Raw genomic sequence first — 18,994 nt, 5'->3', positions numbered from 1 at the left:
GCAAGTGCAGGTACCAGTGGGAGTGGCAGGTCACATTGTCATGTGTCTTCTACAGACCATCTTCCACCACCACCACTAAGACCTCATGGAAAGAGGTGGTCTTAGGAGGTGGTCTTAGAAGGTGGTGTTAGAAGGTGGTGTTAGAAAGAGTGGTTAGAAGGAGTTGGGATTAGAAAGAGGTGTTAGAAGGAGGTGTTAGAAGGAGGTGGTGGAAGCCGATCTGTTGAAGACATGACAATGTGAACTCGCCACTCCCACTCGTACCTGCACCTGCCATCTATGCAGGGAACTTCAACTGCAAACACAAGGATTGTGGTTACAGCTAAACATCAAATGTAGAGAAACAGAGCCCATGGGCCTCTAGCGGCTGTTGTTTGTCCCAGAAGAGCCACACAAGCTTCTTCACTGCACAATGTAACACCCATACCAAAGAGTAATATTATGCCAGTAAAGCATTATTTGATATTGATATATTGATATTTTTATATGATGCCAATGTAATGGAGGCCTAAAATGACTAAAATGCCTCTTGCACAGGCTGGTAGGTGAGGGCTAACACTTAAATTCCCTCAGCTACACAAATTTAGAATGCATTTGCACAGTTGAGCAAACGCAAAAGCAATGGAAGCCTAAAATGACTAAACTGCCTCTTGCACAGTTGCGCAATGGCTGGTAGCTGAGGGCTAACCGTTAAATATAATGTACTTTTAAAAAAGACCCGTCTTCCATTTGTTAAAATTGCATGACGGGTTGAATTCATAGGGCCGGATGATTCTTGAGGTCTTCTAAGCACATGTATGTACAATGTATTCTTCCAGACGGCGTCATGCAATTCTGCAAGATCAAAAAGGCCAACAAGCGGCAATCCTATGCATAGAGTTATAAGAAGAATAGAGAGGACACAATTATATTCTATAAGCGCGAGGAGGCGACGCCGGGTCCCGTCGTTGTCCACTACGGAGGCGGCCGCGGGGAGAGGCTGGTCGAGAGCCTTGCGAGAAACGTCAATTCAGACGTCATAATTGTGACAGCCCTACCAAGAGCCGTGTTCAGAAGAAACCCCCGGCGGGCACCAAGGTCAACGGGCACGAAACCACCGAAGACCAGACCGGCGGCACAGAGGAATCCTCCACTCCTCCCACGCAGACCAATCCACGGTTGGAGAGAGATCTCCAGATCTCCATCTCTAAGGGCATCCTCGGTTGGAGAGAGATCTCCAGATCTCCATCTCTAAGGGCATCCTCGGTTGGAGAGAGATCTCCAGATCTCCATCTCTAAGGGCATCCTCGGGTGTAGTGGATAAATCTTATTCGCTCTGTAGTGGCACATCCTCCTTGCTCTGGCTGCGGCCACTCAGTAGGATTTGTAAAGAGTGGATCTCTGCTTTGTACAGATGCAATTCCTGCCGTACCTTTGAACTTTGACTATTGAGCGGCTGATGGGAGGGCTCAACAAAGTGCCAGTTCTTATACCGGCATTTAGGTCTGTCCCATTGGTTAGTGTCTATCACTGCCGGGTGACAGTTGAGTGACAGTTGAGCAGTGCTGTATTGAACCCTTGTGTATGTGGACCCTGTAACAGCACAACGACGCTCCGGTCGTCATCCTAACACCACTTCCTGGTTATCTCCACCGCACAGATGACTTCTTCTTGTCAACTTCATGTTCTGTAAAGACAAAAAAGAAAGAAGATCTTAGTAGCTTAATGACTAGTATGTAGTATTAAAATGTATATATTTTTTTATGACCAATGTATTTGTATTTAGGTTCATAAAGATAACATGAGTATATAACTAAAAACGTTTGAAATGAAAACAAAAGGTTAGATTTCAGGATTCCAATTCAAAAGAAGCAAAAATAGCCGATCTACAAGCTCAAAACGCACCGCAGCGCGATGCGTTTTGAGCTTGTAGATCTGCTATTTTTGCTTCTTTTGTATAAGATACTAGAATGACAAAGTAGAACGTAGCAATGTGGCCCTCTGGAGTGAAGGTGGAAATATAGTGGCCCTCGCCATCATCAAAGTTGCCCACCCCTGAATTAAAGGGTGATGTCATAATATTGAGGCATACAATATATAAGGGCCATGAGAGGGGCCGTCTATGCCCACGATAACAAGGTATATATGGGGAGATTGTGATGTCTTATTGGCTGAAGGGTTGATGAGTAAAAACGCAGGGAACAATAGTGTGTTGCCCACACTAATAAACACATGTTATCTTCATTATTTATCTATCAGTCAAGTTCTCCTCGACAGTACAAAGGCAGGGCCCTTAGCCAATGAGGTGCAGCCAAAGGGTAGATCTTTGTGCCCATACATGGTGTTACAGCCCACACTGTTTCGTAGGAACAGTATTTCTGGTTAGAAAGTTGCAATTCTGGGAAATTGCAAGTGTGGTTGCCTGACCAACAGCTTAACCTTTCTGTGCAGCCTTACAACGGGGTTAACATTACTCAAAATGTTTACAAAAAAATCACACCCAACGTGAAGTGAGCGGTGGTCGTGCTTGCATAACGTCTTCAGACTAGGATTTGAGTCTAGGATGTACAGGGTGTGCTACACACACACGTTTTGCTATGGCAAAACGCTGAGGAAAAAGGCTACAGACATACGACACATGACATCACTAGACAAACATGATGCTACGTACACACATTTTGCTATGGCAAAACGCTGAGGAAAAAGGCTACATACACATGCACTGCCACTCTATGGAGCGGTTTACCACCGCTCAAAAACAGTTTTCACGTTGCTGGCAGGAGGAATCTAAAATCAAATATCGTTTTAAACGGTCAATTAAATGAAGTCACCTAATTTGCAACAAATTACATCTTGCATATAATTCTACATTGATTCAAATTCTGAACTTTGACATGCGGAGGGAGTCGGGGAGATAGGTGGGTTATTGCTAATTGAGTCTAATGATCATTATAACAATGTCCTGACAATCAAAATATGTCTGAATATTTGATGGGGTGTCATTAAAATCTATGTTGACAATGACGTGGCACACTGCCTATCTACAAAATAAAAACATGGCACTTCATTTCAAAAAGGTTGCTGACCCCTGCAATAGTGTGTTGCCATAGCAACCACACTATCTAACTATAAACTAAAAAAATCACACCCAATGTGAAGTGAGCGGTGGTCGTGCTTGCATAACATCTTCAGACTAGGATTTGAGTCTAGGATGTACAGGCTATGCTACACACACACGTTTTGCTATGGCAAAACGCTGAGGAAAAAGGCTACAGACATACGACATATCATATGACATCACTAGACAAACATGATGCTACGCACACACATTTTGCTATGGCAAAACGCTGAGGAAAAAGGCTACGGTCACACGCACAGCTACGGACACACACACATTTTGCTATGGCAAAACGCTGAGGAAAAAGGCTTAAGACATAGCCTACGACATATGACATCACTAGACAAACATGATGCTACGCACACACATTTTACTATGGCAAAACGCTGAGAAAAAAGGCTACAGACATACGACATATGACATCACTAGACAAACATGATGCTACGCACACACATTTTACTATGGCAAAACGCTGAGAAAAAAGGCTACGGACACACGCACAGCCACTTATAGGAGCGGTTTGCACCGCTCAAAAATACTGTTCCTATGAAACAGTGTGGGCACGCATGTAACACCATGTATGGGCACAAAGATCTGCCCTTTGCAAGTGTGGTTGCTGACGTGACTATATTCTGCAGCGTGCTGTCATGCGAAGCTCAACCAATACTCCAGCTACCACCACTCCCAGATGTTTTCCCACCAATTTCCAATTGCACCTCATTGGCTAAGGGCCCTGCCTTTGTACTGTCGGGGAGAACTTGATAGATACACAAATAAATAAATAATGAAGATAACATACTGGTCTCGCCTTTCAGGCTAGCCCACAATTAGCCAAATCTATGTCCGTCTGTGTGTCTGTCTGTCTGCGCTTACACCCATCCAATGGGTTAAACCCCTGAACGCAGAGTGACGTCATTCAATGGGACCAGCATTGCGGTTCTTGGTGACGTCACCATCAACAAGTGCGGCCTGATATAAATTACAAGGCCCGCTCTGCTGGAGCATAAGCAGGTCATACAAATCTATGCATGTCTGTGTGTGTTTTAGGGCATTAACAAAAAAGTCGACAAGTTGACTCAAGCCCGTATCAGAGTCGGGTCCACCGCGGTGTAGTGCGGTGTAGTCTTTTTGACTACACCGCACACCCGACTCTGATACGGGCTTCAGTCGTCTTCATTACATAAGTCGAAAGTCAAAGTAAAAAAATAAAAACATTCCATTGTGAAAATAGCAGATCTACATGCTCACAACGTTGTGAGCATGTAGATCTGCTATTTTCACAATTTCTGCCTCTATATATTTGACAATTTGGACAATGTTTAATTTGTCATTTTAGAGGTATTAAAAAGTCCTTAAAAGTCCTTAAAACCCTTAAGTTCTGTTCAGATTCACTACACCTTCGTTCTGTTCGGGTCATTTTGACCCGGGGGATATTTGGTTTAAAAAAAACAACACTAATATAAATTTTAACTTAACAAATCATCATGATACATTGACTTTGACTCAATACCAAACAATTCATATGATATATATGGTAAATGTTTGCATTTCTGCTTTGCTATATCACATTAAACACTGAACGAGCTAGGCGTTTTTACTGATTTAGCTGGAATTCATGTAAAAAAACTAATTTATTTAATACTGGGCAATATTGCTCATGCTTATAGGAAAAAATGAAAATCAGACAGGGGGGCTTCGGAAGGGGGGTGTTAGAAGGGGGGGGGGCTGTGTGTCTGTGTTTTGGCACAATACTGTGTATTTCTGTGCATAATTATGTGCTTCCGGGTCAAAATGACCCGAACAGCACTTAAGGTTCAAAAAATATGAGGGGGGTGTAGCATGGGTGTAGTGCAAAAATATTTTTTTTACACGTTCATCTCAGAAGAATCTTTAAGGCCAGTGAGTTTCAGGTGGAAAAACTTTAAACTTCTACCTTTTTTTTTCAAATGAAAATGTAAAACGGGTCAAAATGACCCGAACAGAACTTAAGGGTTAAATTGTCACTTTAGAAATGTGCAGATACCCTTTATACACTTAAACTTTATGTTGGTTTGTTTACTGTTGAGTGAGAAAACAATGTTGCACATTAAGTTAATCATCTGGGGACCCCCCAAAATAATTGGGGGGGGGGTCGTGTGTGATGTGATGACATCATCAAACGATAAAGTCGGCTTCAACTCAACTTATTACTGAGTCGAGTCGACTTGCAAAAATCACAAGTCGTTAATGCCCTAGTGTGTTTATGCCTGTGCGTAGCCAATCATCAAGCTACAGCTGACAGCCTTTAAAGCAATGACTGTAAATAAGGACAGTAAAGAGTTTTAAATGTGATGTAAAGTGTCATGAATGAAACACTCATCTAAAGTGCTGTTCCACTCATTTTGGAGCTGCACCCTCTAGCGGAGTCCCCACAAGTTCTTTTTCTCACCACTAGGGGGATGTACCCTCAAGCCCTTACCATGTTGACGTCACTTAAAGGAGCCTGAAACCCCGCCTCTATGTTCATTTGATCAGAATTCAGCTTATGAAAAGAAAACATGTAGGCGTGTTGTTGAGGGCAAGGGGCGGAGTAATGCGTGCATATCATTATATTCTGAAAGTAGCCACACAGACTGAGCTGTCCGCACTTGCCGTCAGCATTTCAGAAACCATAAATAATAACTGGAAGAACACAGAAATAGCTACAGAGATAGCATAAAGCTCTGAATCCACAAACCTATGGGCAAATTGAACCATATCATTGCTCCCTATCACAAGTGACTCATTTATATAATATATATTTATAGAAAAAGTGATTTTGGGTTTCATGCAGCTTTAAGTCAGTGAGTCAACAAGGCTTAGGGAGGACATTGGAATTGTGCCAGAACTGTGAGCTTGTAGATCAATGTAAAAACATAATGTGGCAGATTTTCAACACATGCAGTCATTTTTCAAAAAGTTTGCACAGAACACAATTACATTTATTCTACCACTGCCTACTTCGTCAAATTATATCAAAACTAGGTAACAGTATTTACATTGTAATTCATTCATAACTTATTCAAAAAATAGATGTGAGCCCATAATTCACGAGGGGTTGTTCCTGGAGGCGTGGCATAGTGGTATATTAGGCCTAGAAGAATTATTGAATGCTTTAGCTATTGAAAAATAGCATATATACAAGATCTGCGTGTAGATCTGCTATTTTTGAAAACGTTGCGAAAATGTGTGCAAATCTTTGAATATTTGTATTTTTAAAGTGAACGTTTGCAACGTTCACATTTTGCTTCTGGGTGGTCCCTGGAACTAGATATTTTGAGATGGGGGTCCGTGGCCAAAGAAATATCATTTTGGGGGATCCTTCACATGATAAGGTTTGAGAACCACTGACATAGTCGTCTCTCAAGAACAGGCTAACTGAGCTCCAGTTAAGTGAAAAGGACATTTTCTTTGACGATGGCTGGCCAGATTGCCGACATAGAAACATAGGGTTTTTCCAAAAAACCTTAGAAGGATTCAAAAGACACTTATAGAATCAGGTACAAATTTTAATTTTCATGATTTAAAAAAAAAATAGCAGATCTACAAGCTCGCAGCGCGGCACTCGGTGCCGCGCTGTGAGCTTGTATATCTGCTATTTTTCAATAGTTAAAGCATAAAATAATGATACACAATAATGTGTACCCGTTCTAAATGGGTTAATAGATCCTGGCTTTGTAAATGAGGGTACAGATATGGCAAAGTTTGAGATCCCATAAAGTTCATTTAGGAACATTTTTAGAGGTGGTGGGGAAAATGATCACCATGTAGTTTTATTGATCAGAGATTCGTTTTTCTGAGAATTAAACCGCACTTTGGTCGTGTGGAGTGCAACTTTAACCATACACTGTTTATGCTGGACAATGTAACTGAACAAGGTAGAGCAGGGGCGTCAATTGGGTATGGCAGGGGTAGGCAGTTGCCATACCCTGGGTCCAGGGGGTAAAATAAAAGTCAGTTTTAAATATAAATCCATGAATGTCTCTTTGTCTATCTGCGCTGGTTATTATGTTGTTAAATTACAATAAAATAACTACAAATGCAACGTTTAACAAAATGGTCACTTTAACAAGGTATTATAATTATATTCTCCCCATCTTGACAGAATGGTATATTCCCAGGTGCAATTCATTATTGTTAATTGTGGCACGTTTACTAACATGCCAAGTTTAACTGCATTTGAAAAACCATTCCAGGCTTCCATATTCAGCCCAAGAGCAGAAACGGGGGAAACATATAATGTACTCCTTAAAATAAATGTATCATGCCTGTTGCTAAGGTATGGCATCATGACTGGTGTCTTGCACGCGTGCCTTAACGCGCGTGCAAGACACCGGTCATGTTGCCATACCTTAGCTTTTTCTGAACTGACGCCACTGAGGTAGAGTTCCCCAATAGGCTCTATGCACAGCAGACATATAGGAGAAAAGCTGGGTCTCTTCTCACTTCCTTCAAAGGTGTTACCAATGATCTCCATGAAGGCTCTGTTCCATTTCATGTAGCACAGTGGTTCTCAAACCTTTTATTTCAAGGACCCCCATAATAACTAAATGTACAAATGGAACCAAATGGACCATTGCGGGTCCAATTGGTTCCATTTGTACACTCTCAGGGTTACACATCTTTTTAAGGGGTCATTCGGAGCCCCCAAGGAACCATGAGGGTCCCTGGACCACACTTTGAGACCCACTGGTGTAGCAGAGTGTTTCCAGTGAGCAAACATGCAACAACATCAGCACCCTGACTCTGTTTGGAGCCTTCATTAGTATCATTCACAGTCCCGTAACCATAAATGGTTCACCCGTAGACATAGTGGACAGTTTCAAATTCCTGGGTGTTCACATAACAAACTCACTCACATGGTCTCAAAACAGCGAAGGTATCCTTAAGAAAGCGCAGCAGCGATTGTACTTTCTGCGGCGCCTCAGGAGATTTGGCCTAAGCACCAAGGCTCTTGTTAATTTCTATCGCTGTACCATAGAAAGTGTATTGACAGGATGCATAACAGTGTGGTTTGGTAACGTGACTGCTCAAGACAGTAAACAGTTACAGAGAATTGTGAAGAGAGCTGCCAAAATCATTGGCACAGAATTACCACAGCTACACACAATCTATAACACACGCTGTAAGAAAAAGACAGAGAACATCTTAAAGGACAGCTGTCATCCCGCCCATTCCCTGTTCTATCTCCTCCCTTCAAAAAAACGTTACCAGAGCATCAAATCTCACACCACCCGTTTCAGTAATAGTTTTTATGCTCAAGCAATCAGGCTGCTTAACGAAGAGATGGAAGCGAGACGTAGGTAGTCATGTACAATATACGCAGTTTTTAAACTGTACACTGTCACACTGTATGGTTGTTTTGTTGTTTTTTGGGTTGTCCTGGGTGACCTGTTGTTGTCGTATTGTTTTGTGTGCAATAAGGCTGAGAGTGCTCTTGGCACAAGCATTTCATTGTTTGTCTGTACTTGTATGGATACGCATTTGACTAATAAACCGAACCTGAACCTGAACCTGAACCCATTGGTAACACTGATTCTGTTTGGAGCCTGCTTTAGTATCATTGGTAACACATGTGAAGGAAGTGAGAAGACACCCAACTTCCAGGCCCGGATCTACCATATGGGCTCTTTGGGCACGTGCCCAGGGGCCCCTGGACATCAAGGGCCCTCCAAGATGGTTAAAAACAATGTTTAATCAGAATGAAATACATGATATCCGCCACCCCTGACACAAATGCTGTAAGAATGCTGCTGAAAAGTGCTGATTGTGTGTTAAGTACAATGTACAATATTTCATGAAAGTCAAATCAACTGATTAAAACTCCGCCGGGCCATGCAGTGCCAACTACTGCTGCAGATGTTATATTGGACCTACATGCCTACGTATGCCTACAAAACATTTTGCGTGCGGACCGGGGCCCCTTAGTGCTTCAGTGCCCAGGGGCCCTCTGAGGTGTTAATCCAGCCCTGCCAACTTCTCTCCAAAATGGCTGCTGTGCATATACTGTAGTCTATTACAGGGGTAGGCAACCTTAGGTACAGTGCCAACATTGGCACAGGGGAAGGTGATCACTGGCACACTGGCAGAAGTATGAGAGAGTACACTCCTATCTATATGCAATTTACAACCTGCATAGAATTCTGCATTCATTCAAACTGATAACTTTGACTGGGGAGAAAGTCTGGGAGAGAAGTGGGCTATTGCTTATTGTTTCTAATGATCATTAGGCCTACATCCTAATGTAAAAGAATATATTTCTAAAGAACAACAACAATAAAGGTTGTTATTTATAGCCTGTCAAAATCAATTGTAAATGTGACATTTTGGTGTCATAAATAATTAAACTAAATGTTGACATGACACAATGACTATCATAATTAAACTAAATGTTGATAATATGACACACTGACTATAATAATTACACTAAATATTGATAATATGACACAATGACTATCATAATTAAACTAAATGTTGATAATATGACACAATGACTATCATAATTAAACTAAATGTTGATAATATGATACACTGACTATCATAATTAAACTAAATGTTGATAATATGACACAATGACTATCATAATTGAACTAAATGTTGATAATATGACACAATGACTATCATAATTGAACTAAATGTTGATAATATGACACACTGACTATCATAATTAAACTAAATGTTGATAATATGACACACTGACTATCATAATTAAACTAAATGTTGATAATATGACACAATGACTATCATAATTGAACTAAATGTTGATAATATGACACACTGACTATCATAATTAAACTAAATGTTGATAATATGATACACTGACTATCAAGAAGATACAAACATGGCACTTCATGTCAAAAAGGTTGCCGGCCCCTGGTCTATTAGGTATGGGTTCAGAATGAACAGAACCAGAGGCTGATGTAACAAACATGTCAAGTTTATGTAGAAAAAGAATGTTAAAATACAGAAGGGAAGAGGGTTTATTATAGCTGTGGGAACTCATGATGCTAAAAGTGGGAGTGAAGGCTTCAGGGCCTACTGGGTCCTCTCTAAACCAGTGGTTCTCAACCTTTTCAGGCTGTGACCCCCAAAATAATCATATTTTAACCGGGGTCCTTAAACTGTCACTGTAGAAATGTGCAGATACCCTCCATACACTTAAACTTTGTGTTGGTTTGTTTACTGTTGAGTGAGAAAACAATGCTGCACATCTGCTCTAAACTAAACATAAACAGCAAATAAACAAATCAAATTCAAATATAATGCAAAACCAAAAGCAAAGAAAGTAATTCAAGTCATTAAAGTAACCACAGCAAACAACATCCAAACCATGCAATATGAATGGATGGCCTCCATACATCCATGCCCTCAGCACAACAAACACAATCTGACAAAAGCCAGTCTCAAACATACTATGGCAAGGTGGGAGAAACAGTGAAAGGCTGTAGGTTAGGTTAGGTTGGTTAGTTGTCCTCCTACATTAGATCACATACTAGCTTACATCTGGTTACCCCTCAATACAGATTCATTACATTACACAAAATATAGCAACATGACTCAAATACAACAAAATACCAAAACATACCCAGTCAATGTATTCAAGGCTGCCACTGGAATCAAACACCTCATGCTTCCAGGTCCACAACAAACATTCAAAACTTCTGGCCAAACAGTATGGCTGACAAAATGGCCGCCTCTTGTATGGACTACCCTTAAAGGGACAGCGCAGGCAGCGCTACAGGTCTGTCAATGGTAGAGCAGGGACGTGCAGAGAATGTTATAGAGGCAGGGGCTGCCATTTCTAAAAGGGCCTTTTGGTGGAAATATCGAAAATAGCAGACCTCCAGGCTTGGAGGTGGGCTATTTTGGGTGCTTGATACCACACTGAACTAAGCATATATACAGGAGTCAATACTAGAGTCCATACTGGCATAGAGCATGGATTTCTACAAAGACAGGGCAATTATTTAAAGATTGTTTGGACAAGGCAATTCACTTGAATGCTGCCTTCAGGTATGGCATGGAAAGAGGGGCATTTGCATTTATTTCACCATACTAAAAACTGCATTCATGATGTGGAGAGGGTACTTTTTTACAGAAAGATAAAAGGGCAGGGGCTCAAGCCCCCTTTGGTGTCTATGTGTGCACATGCCTGATGGTATGTGTTGCAAAACTAAATTCAACATATTAAAAACAAAAGAAGAAACTTGAGTTGCAATGTGAGGCTTTTAACCCATTTAGAACGGGTACACATTATTGTGTATCATTATTTTATGCTTTAACTATTGAAAAATAGCAGATATACAAGCTCACAGCGCGGCACCGAGTGCCGCTGCGTTTCTATGTCAGCAATCTGGCCAGCCATCGTCAAAGAAAAGGTCCTTTTCACTTAAATGGAGCTCAGTTAGTCTGTTCTTGAGAGACTATATGTCAGTGGTTCTCAAACCTTTTCTTGTTAAGGACCCCCTAAATGATATTTATTTGGCCACGGACCCCCCATCTCAAAATATTTATTTCCAGGGACCACCCAGAAGCAAAATTTGAGTTACAAACGTTCGCTTTGAAAATACATAATATTCAAAGATTTGCACACATTTTCATGACTGTCAAAAATAGCAGATCTGCAGATCTGCTAAATAGCAGATCTGCTATTTTTCACTGGTTAAAGCATAGGTGTTTGTGTTCAATGACAGTTCAATGACAGTCTGTTTCACTCTATGTTGTGGTATTGATACGAGGTGTGAGGTGTTCCACCACTGTGTGGAGCTCTTATTGCAAAAGGCCCGTATTTTTCTTTTAACCCAGGGGTCTTCAACAGGGGGTCTGGGACCCCTAGGGGGTCCCCAGAGTTACTACAGGGCGTCCTCCAAATCTTTGAGTGATAGAAACTTTATTTCCTTCCTTTTTTATTTGCGACTGTCAGGTCGCAGTTACTATCAAAACCTCGACCAGCTGTCCGTCAGTCCGTCTGTCCATCAGTCCGTCAGTCCTCAATTCTCACTTGACCCTCTTCTAGCGTTGTGAGCCTAGCGTTGTGAGCTTGTGGATCGGCTATTTTTGGCAAAGAGGTTTGGTGTATAGGGGAAGAAGTGCAGACTAATCACAGAGTGAAAGGTGAAGTTTTGACGGTTCAAGTGGTTAAATAACTGAAAACTCAAATTGACATGAATCCAAAATACACTGATGATTGTGCTGTCAAACAATGAAACTATATTGAATCTATGAAGAGGTTGTGGGGGGTCCCTGCTTCATCTCTCGTCCCCTCTCAACTAAGGGGTCCTTGACCTGAAAACATTGAAGACCCCTGTTTTAACCCATTAAGACCTGTAATTATTTTATACTTTAGCCATTGAAAAATAGCAGATATACAAGCTCACAGCGGGCCACCGAGTGCCACGCTTGTAGATCTGCTATTTTTTTTTTAAATCATGAAAATATTAGCAAATCTTTGAATGTATATTTTTCAAAGCAAACTTCTGTAACTCAAATCTCTGCCTCTGGGGGCTCCCTGGAACAACATGTTTATTCATGACCACATGAAGAGAAGTACAAGAATGCCTCGTACAAAAGACATAAACAATGCCAGTGCAGTCAGTTGATTAGGGAAACAGCCAAGTGCATGTAGGACACAACAATTACATACAATACTGATAACATAGGCCTACATGTCAAACACAGCAGACACTTTCACAAAAACATAATATCATGCTTTTACACTGATTAGTGCAAAATATTTACCTAATGCCCTGCATGACAATAATAAGTTGATGTTTTTTTAACGTTTCTTAGTTTGTCATAACATATTTAAATTTGACATGTCATAAACCTAGAGGTCCCCCTAAACATTGGTCTTCTGAATATTTCCAGCGAAAATGTGTAGCCCCAACGGTTTACAAGATAAAGCCATGTTGGAAGTTGTGGTCATTTTTAAAAGGGTGTGGTCATTCTGGGTATTTTGTCCCGGATAAAGAATCTTCTCACAGTTTACAGTTTAGCAGACGCTTTGAATCCAAAGCGACTTACAACAAGCAGGTAATGCATCACTATAATAAGCAAGTCAACAATGCAACAAATGCATAGGAATATCAATCTAGAAAAACAATAACATAGGTAGACCATGCACCCAATCAGTAAAAACATTTCTAAAACCTAAAAATGCTCCCTAGATTCATGTGTGGTCACCGAAGGAAGGGAAGTGTTACAGTAGTGCTTAGTTGGAGTTAGGGAGTGAGTCTGTAGACGCATTTCTGGTCCACGTTACACTGATAAGAACTAGATGCGTGCGCAGGTCGGTACCAAAATTAGCCAATGAAACCAGCGCTCCCCAAAACAACAGGTTTGGGGATTGGTGGGAATTGATTACATGATACAGTCAACTGTGCATTTAGTCTCAATGTTTGTAAACAAGAAACGGGTCTGTAGTTTTAATTCAGGGAGTTGGAAAGGGGGGGATACATTTTGGCTGGTTGAAGACCAGTCGTGCCGCGGCATTTTGGATCAGTTGGAGAGGCTTAAGTGCACATGCTGGGAGGCCAGTGAGGAGTTCTTGCATTGTTCCTTGGGGTCATATTAGTCAAGAGCAGTTGAGATATTCTCTCCTAAATGAAGTGCATAGGCCTACATATATTAGCCAGGTCCTAGACTACTATCTGACAATGCTTTTCAATGGGAAAGGAGTGTACAATGGATCTACAAGCTCACAATGTCTGTCTGTCTGTCTGTCATTACAGGTAATGCAGTTTATGAACTGTATTAACTGTTTCAAATGATACATACAAACTAATAAAACCAAGTCAAACCTAAACATATCCAAAGGAAGTGCAGGTATTATATATGGGCATAAAAAGTATGTCATGTGACATCACTTCCTGTACAGACAGTCAGACAGACAGCCATTGACTCCGACCTAACAATAGCTACTGTCTATGACGGTAGTTCCATATGACATATTGGACTAGACTATCTCCATATATAGTGTTATCCACATCTCCATGTTAGGACTCATATATGGGCATAAAAAGTATGTCATGTGACATCACTTCCTGTACAGACAGTCAGCCATTGACTCCGGATTAACAATGGCTACTGTCTATGACGGTAGTCCCATATGACATATTGGACTAGACTATCTCCATATATAGTGTTATCCACATCTCCATGTTTAGACAGCCAATGACTCCGGCCTAACAATGGCTACTTTCTATGACGGTAGTCCCATATGACATGATGGACTGGACTATCTCCATATATAGTGTTATCCACATTTCGTGAGCCGCCCTGTACAGGAGGTGATGTCACAACTCGCTGACATCACACTGACATCACAGAGGATACGGACGGTCACGAGGATACGGAAGGAAGGAAGGACACTCAAGCGACACGGTTCTTCGGTCGCAATTATTATTATTATTATTTTTGTGTGCACTTCATAGGCATGTTAGATAAAGGTCCTTAGATTGCGTGTAGAATGTTTCATGCAAATTGCTAAAAAGAAATCCTAGAATAAAAACAGGTTTAAGCGTTTCACAAACTGCTCAAAATGATATAGCGCCCCCCTTTGGCCAATTGGGGTAAGATTGGTTTTAGTGATATTTGGACTAACACTCTACATCTTTGCCAAATGCCATGAACATGTTACTTTGCATGTATGATTTAGAGGCAGAAGAATAATTTGCATAAAACTGCAATATTCATTGAATTATTAAAAAAGTATGTTTCAATTTTAACGAAATCCGATCTGACATATCTTTAGATATTGGTCCAAAGTTAACGTAAAAAAGAGTTTTTTGCACGTGACCCGAAAATTCCAGAATTAAAGTCGGGTTTACGCGTTTTACAAACTGCTCAAAATGGCTTACTTAACAACGACACAGATGTCTTCCGCTTGAGTCAAAGCACGCGTGTAACAAGTTGCATGTCTTCAAACGAAACGAGTCATGACTTATGCCCGTTTGAAGTTTGAATTTTCAAACGCTTCGTATAGCACCCCCCTTTGGCCAATTTGAATAAGATTGGTTTCAGTGATATTTTGACTAACCCTCTACATCTTTGCCAAATGCCATGAACGTGTGACTTTGTATGTATGATTTAGAGGAAAAAGAATAATTTGCATAAAAGTGCAATATTCAGTGAATTATTAAAAAATAATGTTTCACTTTGAAAAAAATCTGGTTGATCAGTTTGACCGTATTGGTCCAAAGTTCATGTGAAAAAGGTTTTGTGCGCGTAACGCAAAAATCCCAGGAGGAGATAGATTTTTACTGTTTTTCATATAATTCAAAATTCTGGGGGATCTAAAGGTCAGAGGTCAAAAGTCAGAGGCTGTACGTATAACAGAGCATGAGCTCTACCTGTTCAAAGTTCGCACTTTCGAAGGCTTCCTACAGCGCCACCATTTGACCGATTGCTGTAAAAAGTAATAGCACACTTCGCCACTGTAAGCTGAACACATTGATGTTTTTATTTTCATTTTCTGTCTAAGTATGTAGGAGTAGAAAGGAACCCAAGTTTTGAGGAGAACTGTCTGACTGATAGACTAGAAAAATATTGTTCCTTCGAAACAATTGTGGGCTCGCTTCAAGCCAGAAAACAATGGCTATAAAAGTACAACATGTCAAGATTGCAGGCAGTGCTCTCTTTGACGTTACTGACGTCAAAGATTGGTCCATTTTGTTCCAAAAATGTGTTGTGCAAAAGTTGACCCGCTGGTGGCGCTATAACAGGCCAATGTAAGAAGGGTGGTATCTGTTCCTTGACCTATTGGGAATGTGCTTGCAAGATTTCACGCACATTGCAGGCTGTGTTCATGATTTGAGGTGTTTTTGGCTTTGGCCACTTTATTGCTGCTTGCAGCTATATTCATTATTATTATTTTTTTGTGTGTGTGCACTTCATAGGCATATTAGATAAAGGTCCTTAGATTGTGTGTAGAATGTTTCATGCAAATTGCAAAAAAAAAAAATCCTAACGGGTTTAAGCGTTTCACAAACTGCTCAAAATGATATAGCGCCCCCCTTTGGCCAATTTGGGTAAGATTGGTTTTAGTGATATTTGGACTAACACTCTACATCTTTGCCAAATGCCATGAACATGTTACTTTGCATGTATGATTTAGAGGCAGAAGAATATTTGCATAAAACTGCAATATTCATTGAATTTATTTTAAAAAGCATGTTTCAATTTTAAAGAAATCCGATCTGACAGATCTTTAGATACCGGTCCAAAGTTCACGTAAAAAAAGTTTTGTGCACGTGGAGCGAAAATCCCAGAATAAAAGCGGGTTTACGCGTTTTACAAACTGCTCAAAATGGCGGAAAATCGAAGGGCGGAGCTTACTTAACAACGACACAGATGTCTTCCGCTTGAGTCAAAGCACGCGTGTAACAAGTTGCATGTCTTCAAACGAAACGAGTCATGACTTATGCCCGTTTGAAGTTTGAATTTTCAAACGCTTCGTATAGCGCCCCCCTTTGGCCGATTGGAATAAAATTGGTTTCAGTGATACTTTGACTAACCCTCCACATCTTTGCCAAATGCCATGAACGTGTAACTTTGCATGTATGATTTAGAGGCCGAAGAATAATTTGCATAAAACCGCAATATTGATTGAATTATTAAAAAATTATATTTCACTTTAAAAAAAATCTGGTTGATCAATCTGACCGTATTGGTCCAAAGTTCATGTGAAAAAAGTTTTGTGCACTTGACGCGAAAATCCCAGGAGGAGATAGATTTTTACTGTTTTTCATATAATTCCGAATTGTGGGAGACCTAAAGGTCAGAGGTCAAAAGTTAGAGGGTAAAAGTTGTTCTGCATGAGGAGACGCATAAGTGTATACAGGTTTCATGGCTGTACGTATAACACAGCATGAGCTATACCTGTTCAAAGATCGCACTTTCGAAGGCTTCCTACAGTGCCACCATTTGGCCGATTGCTATAAAAAATAATAGCACACTTCGCCACTGTAAACTGAACACATTGATGTTTTTATTTTCAATCATCACATTTTAAACATGCCACTCTTTGAACCGCATTTATTTCAATTTAACAACATCTCGCCTCACGCAGAGCAGCCAGTCCCGACAGAGAGTATTCTGACCATTCTGGCCAGTGGGTATCAAGTTACAGAGGGAGGGAGGGGGAGGGAGGGGGGAGAGGAGCTGAGCAGAGTAGAGTAGAGTATCGAATTACAACAGAGGGGGGGGTGTGTGTGTGTGTGTGTGTGCGCGCGCGCGCGTGCGTGCGTGCGTGCGTGCATGTGTGCGCAAGCGTTTTTTTTTCCCCCAAAATTTTTTTTTTCAATTTTTTTTTTCCAAAATTCTTTTTCTCAAAAAAACTTTTTTTTTCTCAAAAAACTTTTTTTTTCTCAAAAAACTTTTTTTTTCTCAAAAAACTTTTTTTTTCTCAAAAAACTTTTTTTTTCTCAAAAAACTTTTTTTTTCTCAAAAAACTTTTTTTTTCTCAAAAAACTTTTTTTTTCTCAAAAAACTTTTTTTTTCTCAAAAAACTTTTTTTTTCTCAAAAAACTTTTTTTTTCTCAAAAAACTTTTTTTTTCCTCAAAAAACTTCTCAAAAAACTTTTTTTTCTCAAAAAAAGAATTACCCATATTTGGCCATTACACACACCACACTGCCGCAACCTGGCGGTGAAGGCCGCGCAGCGGCCTGAACTCTAGACTTTTGCGGCAAACTTCTAGTTAGTTAAAAGGCAATACCATTCCAATAAAGATTTTAAATGCAAAAGCCACAGGACAACAATAATGTTACATATTAACATGTTGATGTTGAAATGTGTCTACGTTTGCCTGTGCAAATGCCATGTTAATGGCATTGTGGTTGTCGAGTAGTGGTACCTTGTTGTTTTAAAAGATGCTGTTATGCTTGTTTTGTTTCTGCCTTGACCATGAACTTACCTACCTACTGTACATACAATGCAACTAGTAACAGATGAGTCATTCACTTTAATGTTAACAGCTTGAGATCAACAACCTGTGATATTACCATTACTGTATAACTGCTTGTTGCAGAACTAAAAAGTAACTACTTTCTGACCTTGATTGTTGCTTGTGATGTTGTTGCTTGTGATGTTAACATATTGTATTTGTTCGATTAAATCAATGTACATCAATCATAATTAAGTGCAGCCTAACTAATAAAAGTAATGAAAACAAATGACCATAGAAGCAAGACATCTAATAAAACAATCACTGATTTGCTTAAGTATCTTATATAAGTTAGACTTTTCTAGCTGAATAATAATTGATATAAAATTATGTTTTACTTAAATTGCATATCATTGTTCTCACCTGTTGTTGAAAATCACCATGAAGATAGAGTAGAACCATGAATAAAAAAATCCAATTAGCTTTATTAAAAGATTACACTGTGGCAGTTATAATAAAATGCAAAAGCTGGAATACTACAAGAGTGGAACACTATAATGACAAAGTATGTCATGTAGTTTCTGGCCTAAAGAAATCCCATATAAAACCAGTAAGACTCCCTAATCGGGAGATAAGCGACCGTCAGGTCGCAGTGTGATTTTAGGCCAAAATGTGTAGAAGTGTCCAAAATGTGTTTGTAAAAAGCGGCATGATGGTGGCGCTATATGGGACTGATCCATGTTGATGAGATGAGTGTAGACATACTGTGTACCGATCTGCGTGATTTTAGGGCAAAATCTGTAGGAGCAGTGTCCAAAAATGTGTTCGAAAAAATCGGCCTGATGGTGGCGCTATATGGGACAGATCCATTTTGATGACATGAGTGTAGAGCAAGTGTGTACCGATTTGCGTGATTTTAGGGCAAAATTTGTAGGAGCAGTGTCCAAAAATGTGTTTGAAAAAATCGGCCTGATGGTGGCGCTATATGGGACAGAT

The sequence above is a fragment of the Nannobrachium achirus genome (assembly GCF_963921795.1).
Source record: "Nannobrachium achirus genome assembly, chromosome: 3".
Lineage (NCBI taxonomy): Eukaryota > Metazoa > Chordata > Actinopteri > Myctophiformes > Myctophidae > Nannobrachium > Nannobrachium achirus.
This window is presented reverse-complemented; position numbering follows the sequence as displayed.